Consider the following 6,046-nt stretch of genomic DNA (forward strand, 5'->3'; position numbering starts at 1 on the left):
CATGAAGCCATCAGAGAGGCGGAATATTCTGATAGTTTATTTGCGATAAATAGAGTATATTAAGATTTATATATTGATGCCACAGACCAAAAAGCGAAAGATCTCTGTAGAGTAGAAGCCATGCCGTACTTGTACAGTATGTCTTTTCATCAGTATTTGTTGGCTCCAGTGTTATTTAGCACTCTGTATACACGTTCTTACTCTATAGCTCTTGTACTTTTGCTTTGGATGTAGGCTTTTTACTTATTTGTTCTTTGGTTTTGTCCTGCAGAAAATGTGTATAATACCAATTAAAATCTAAGTCAATCATAAAGTTTTGTGTATTTTTTACTGGGTGTCTGTCAAAGTGTGCTTCCAAACAAGGGGGAGGACAGTAAAGATGCAGTATGTCATCTTTCACCTCAAACTAAAGGCTTCAAAACATGTACTCAATATTGATGGTGTATTGGTATTAATAGCATCACTGTTGTTGCTATGGCGACCCTGCATCACCCTACTTTCCAGGTCAAAAATACCGTGGTGGACCAGTCAGGACAACTCATGTTTTGTTGCTTCTGTTCCAAATAATCTATATACAGTATTTAATTACTGCATATATTGGAAAAACACAATAATCTGGATTATGTCTATGAAATATGCTGCTAAATGACAATAAAGATACAGTATGTAATACTTCCATCTTAAATTAAAGACTTCCAAACACATTGGAGGTGTATTGTAATTATAAAGAAAATAGCATCACTGCCATGTCAACCCAATATCAGCTACTTTCCGGGTCTAAAATACTGTGGTGGACCAGCCAGGACAATGTTCATGTTGTGCTGCTGCTGTTCCAAATAACATCTACATTTTGTTTTTCTTATGTAATTTCTGCATATAAAGGCAGAAATATTAGAAAACACAATAATCCGAAATATGTCTATGAAATATGCTGCTAAATAAGTAGGGATGACAATAAAGATACAGTATGTAATACTTCCATCTGAAATTAAAGACTTCCCAACACACATTGGAGGTGTATTGCAATTATGAAGAGACTAGCATCACTCTTGCTGCCATGTCAACTTTGCAGGTCTAAAATACTGTGGTGGACCAGCCAGGACAACACTTATGTTGTACTGTTTCTGTTCCAAATAACATCTAAAAAAAATGTCTTATGTAATTTCTGCATATAAAGGCAGAACTATTAGAAAACACAATAATCCGAAATATGTCTATGAAATATGCTGCTAAATAAATAGGGATGACAATAAAGATACAGTATGTAATACTTCCACTTTAAATTAAAGGCTTCCAAACACACATTGGAGGTGCATTGTAATTATGAAGAGACTAGCATCACTCTTGCTGCCATGTCAACCCAATATCAGCTACTTTCTGTAAAATACTGTGGTGGACTAGCCAGGACAACGCTCATGTTGTGCTGTTGCTGTTCCAAATAACATCTATATATTTTTTATTTCTTATGTAATTACTGCATATATTGGAAAAACACCATAATCCGGATTATGTCTATGAAATATGCTGCTAAATAAATAGGGATGACAATAAAGATACAGTATGTAATACTTCCACTTTAAAAATTAAAGACTTCCAAACACACATTGGAGGTGTATTGCAATCATAAAGAGAATAGCATCACTCTTGCTGCCATGTCAACCCAAAAGAGAATAGCATCACTCTTGCTGCCATGTCAACCCAACATCGGCTACTTTCCGGGTCTAAAATACTGTGGTGGACCAGCCAGGACATCTCTCATGTTGTACTGGTGCTGTTCCAAATAACATATATAATGATTTTTTTTCCTTATGTAATTACTGTATATATAGACAAACATATAGGAAAGACACAAAAATCATGATCAAAATATGCTGCTAAATAAGTAGGGATGATAATAAAGATATAGTATGTACAAAACCCAAAACCAGTGAAGTTGGCACGTTGTGTAAATCGTAAATAAAAACAGAATACAATGATTTGCAAATCCCTTTCAACCCACTGAATAGACTGCAAAGACAAGATACTTAACGTTTGAAATGGAAAACGTTATTTTTTGCAAATATTAGCTCATTTGGAATTTGATGCCTGCAACATGTTTCAAAAAAGCTGGCACAAATGGCAAAAAAGACTGAGAAAGTTGAGGAATGCTCATCAAACACTTATTTGGAACATCCCACAGGTGAACAGGCTAATTGGGAACATGATTGGGTATAAAAGCAGCTTCCATGAAATGCTCAGTCATTCACAAACAAGGATGGGGTGAGGGTCACCTCTTTGTCAACAAATGCGTGAGCAAATTGTCCAACAGTTTAAAGAACAACATTTCTCAACGAGCTATAATAGCAATAAATTTAGGGATTTCACCATCTACGGTCTGTAATATCATCAAAAGGTTCAGAGAATCCGGAGAAATCACTGCACTTAAGCAATCCCTCAGGCGGTACTGCATCAAAAAGCGACATCAGTGTGTAAAGGATATCACCACATGGGCTCAGGAACACTTAAGAAAACCACTGTCTGTAACTACAGTGCGTGGCCACATCTGTAAGTGCAAGTTAAATGTTAAATGCTTCTACCCTAAATTAAAGACTTCAGAAGAGAAGAAGAATAGCATGACTGTTGTTGCTATGACGACCCTGCATCAGCTACTAATGCAGTCTAAAATATTGGTAGAGTGGCCATGACACCTCTCATGTTTAGTCAGTTAGTCTAACATATAGATAACTGGCCGTTATCAGAACCCTACAACACAGAGCTGATCATGTTCCTACCAACCCACAGGCCAAAGAGAAAGAGCATAGGCATTTGAGGGAAGCCCTCAAAACCGTTGTGAAAAGTGCATCCAGTTCCAGAAATAGCAAGAACAAACTGGATGAGGAGGAAAAAGGTGACAGACGCAAAAGTATTGTCATTCCATATGTATCAGTTCTATCTGAGAAACTCAGAAGAATTTTTAACCAACACAACATTCCAGTACACTTCAAACCAGGCAACACCCTGAGATAGAGATTGGTGCATCCTAAAGACCGCACACCCACAAAAACAATCTGGTGTATACTATCCAGTGTAATGGTGAATGCACTGAGTCATACATTGGGGAAACAAAACAACCACTAAGCCAGCAAACAGCACAGCATAGACCAGCAAACTCTTCAGGCCAAAGACTCAGTTGTCTACCTGCACCTCAGGGAGAAACACCACACCTTTGAGAACTAAAATGTACAGATTCTGGATAGGGAGGACAGATGGTACGAAGGAGGAGTGAGGGAAGCCATCTATGTCAAGGTTGAAAAAGCATCCCTGAACAGGAGGTGGTCGGCGACACCACCTATCTCCCACATACAACACCGTCCTTTCAACCTTTCCTAAAAGACTCTGCAATTTAGCCTCCGACAAATAACAGAATGTTCTTAATGTTTCTAACATTCTGATGACAGAATGTTTTTGTGCCATTTGTTTACAACTGAATGGAATGCTAACGGGGGGCTTACGATTATTTGGACTGGTAGTAGTCGATCCACAGCAATCATTCAATGCTAACAAGAGGAAATCACACTTCAACGACTGTCGTTGGCTTTGACAGGTTTTGGCATCAGCCGCTAGACTAGATCCGACCAATCTAAGTCTACGACTCGATCCGACCAATCTAGGTCTACGACTAGGGATTTGACCAATCTAAGCCTACGACTAGGGATCTGACCAATCTAAGCCTACGACTAGGGATCTGACCAATCTAAGCCTACGACTAGTGATCTGACCAATCTAAGCCTACGACTAGATCTGACCAATTCAAGTCTGAGACTAGATCTGACCAATTCAAGTCTGAGACTAGATCTGACCAATCCAAGTCTAAAACTAGATCTGACCAATCTAAGTCTACGACTAGGGATCTGACCAGTCTAAGTCTACGACTAGGGATCTGATCAATCTCAGTCTACAACTAAGGATCTGATCAATCTCAGTCTACGACTAGGGTTCTGACCAATCTCAGTCTACGACTAGGGGTCTGACCAATCTCAGTCTACAACTAGGGATCTGACCAATCTAAGCCTACGACTAGGGATCTGACCAATCTAAGCCTACGACTAGGGATCGGACCAATCTAAGCCTACGACTAGGGATCGGACCAATCTAAAAAGGGGAGCCATTACTTCCCTGCTTGGCACTCAGCATCAAGGGTTGGAATTGGGGGTTGAATCACCAAAAATGATTCCCGGGCGCGGCCACCACTGCTGGTCACTGCTCCCCTCATCTCCCAGGGGGTGATCAAGGGTGATGAGTCAAATGCAGAGATTATTATTATTATTATTATTATTGTTGTTGTGTGTGACAATCATTGGTACTTTAAGTTTAACTTTAACTAAGTCTACAACTAGGGATCTGACCAATCTACGTCTAAGACTAGGGATCTGACCAATCCAGGTCTAAGACTAGGAATCTGACCAATCTAGGTCCTCTAGGCACCTCCAAAACCCTCAAATCTAGACTCCAAACATCCCAGAACAAGCTAGTCAGATTACTTCTAGAACTCCACCCCAGATCACACCTCACTCCTACCCACTTCTCCAAAGTGGGCTGGCTCAGGGTGGAGGACAGAGTAAAACAACTTGCACTGAGTCTAGTCTATAAAATACGCTCCACCTCCCTGATACCGAAGTACATGTCAAACTACTTCCTTAACGTAAATGACCGCCATAACCACAACACCAGGGGGAGCTCCACTAACCACGTTAAACCCAGATTCCGATCTAACAAAGGTCTTAACTCATTTTCTTTCTATGCCACATCAATGTGGAATGCACTCCCAACAGGTGTAAAAGAAAGGGCATCTCTAGCCTCCTTCAAAACCGCACTAAAACAACACCTCCAGGCAACTTCAACCCTAAACTAACACCCTCCCTTCCTCATCATACCTCTTCGGATTGTAAATAATCAAATGTAAACAATCAAATGTAGTCACTTTTTCTTATAATTTCTGATCTCTCTCTCTCTGTGTCCAATACTTGCTGTACATACAGTATGTATCAAGTCAGACCTACACTGTTCCAATGTCAATTTCTCTGATGATGCAATTGTTGATGACTGAAGTGTTGATACCAACCAAACTTAACCCCCCCACCTCCATATCCCACACCCCGGATTGTAAATAATGTAAATAATTCAATTTATATACTGTGATGATTATCTTGTGTGATGACTGTATTATGAAAATAGTATATATATCTGTATCCTGAATCAATTTAAGTGGACCCCGACTTAAACAAGTTGAAAAACTTATTCGGGTGTTACCATTTAGTGGTCAATTGTACGGAATATGTATTTCACCGTGCAATCTACTAATAAAAGTTTCAATCAATCAATCAATCAATCAATCTGACCAATCTCAGTCTACAACTAGGGATCTGACCAATCTAAGTCCTCGACTAGGGATTTGACCAATCTAAGTCTACGACTAGGGATCTGACCAATCTACGTCTAAGACTAGGGATCTGACCAACCTAAGTCTAAGACTAGGGATCTGACAAACCTAAGCCTACGACTAGGGATCTGACCAATCTAAGCCTACGACTAGGTATCTGACCAATCTAAGCCTACGACTCGATCTGACCAATCCAATTTAAGTCTAAGACTATATCTGACCAATCTAATTCTACGACTAGATATGACCAATCTAAGTCTACGACTAGGGATCTGACCAACCTAAGTCTACGACTCGGGATCTGGCCAATCTAAGTCTATGAGCACAAACTGATGAAGCCTACTGGGATGAGAGGCTAAACGTCTTCCAAGAGTCCAGTTGCGATTGATTGAATGCCCTGAGATTTTTCCTCAAAACAACTTTATTAAATCCTCATCCTAGGAACAATGTGTAGTTTATCCAGTGCTTAATTATTTATGGGTCAGCACTTTTTCTTTTTAAGTCCACTTCAGCTTGAGAGATGCAATGTAGACTCTGCATACATCATCTCTCATTTTACAGGTAATTACTGCCATCTACTGGCAGAATATTTATTTATTATTTTCCTGGACCAGGGAAATAAAAGGA

The sequence above is a fragment of the Nerophis lumbriciformis genome, linkage group LG03, assembly GCF_033978685.3.
Source record: "Nerophis lumbriciformis linkage group LG03, RoL_Nlum_v2.1, whole genome shotgun sequence".
NCBI lineage: Eukaryota > Metazoa > Chordata > Actinopteri > Syngnathiformes > Syngnathidae > Nerophis > Nerophis lumbriciformis.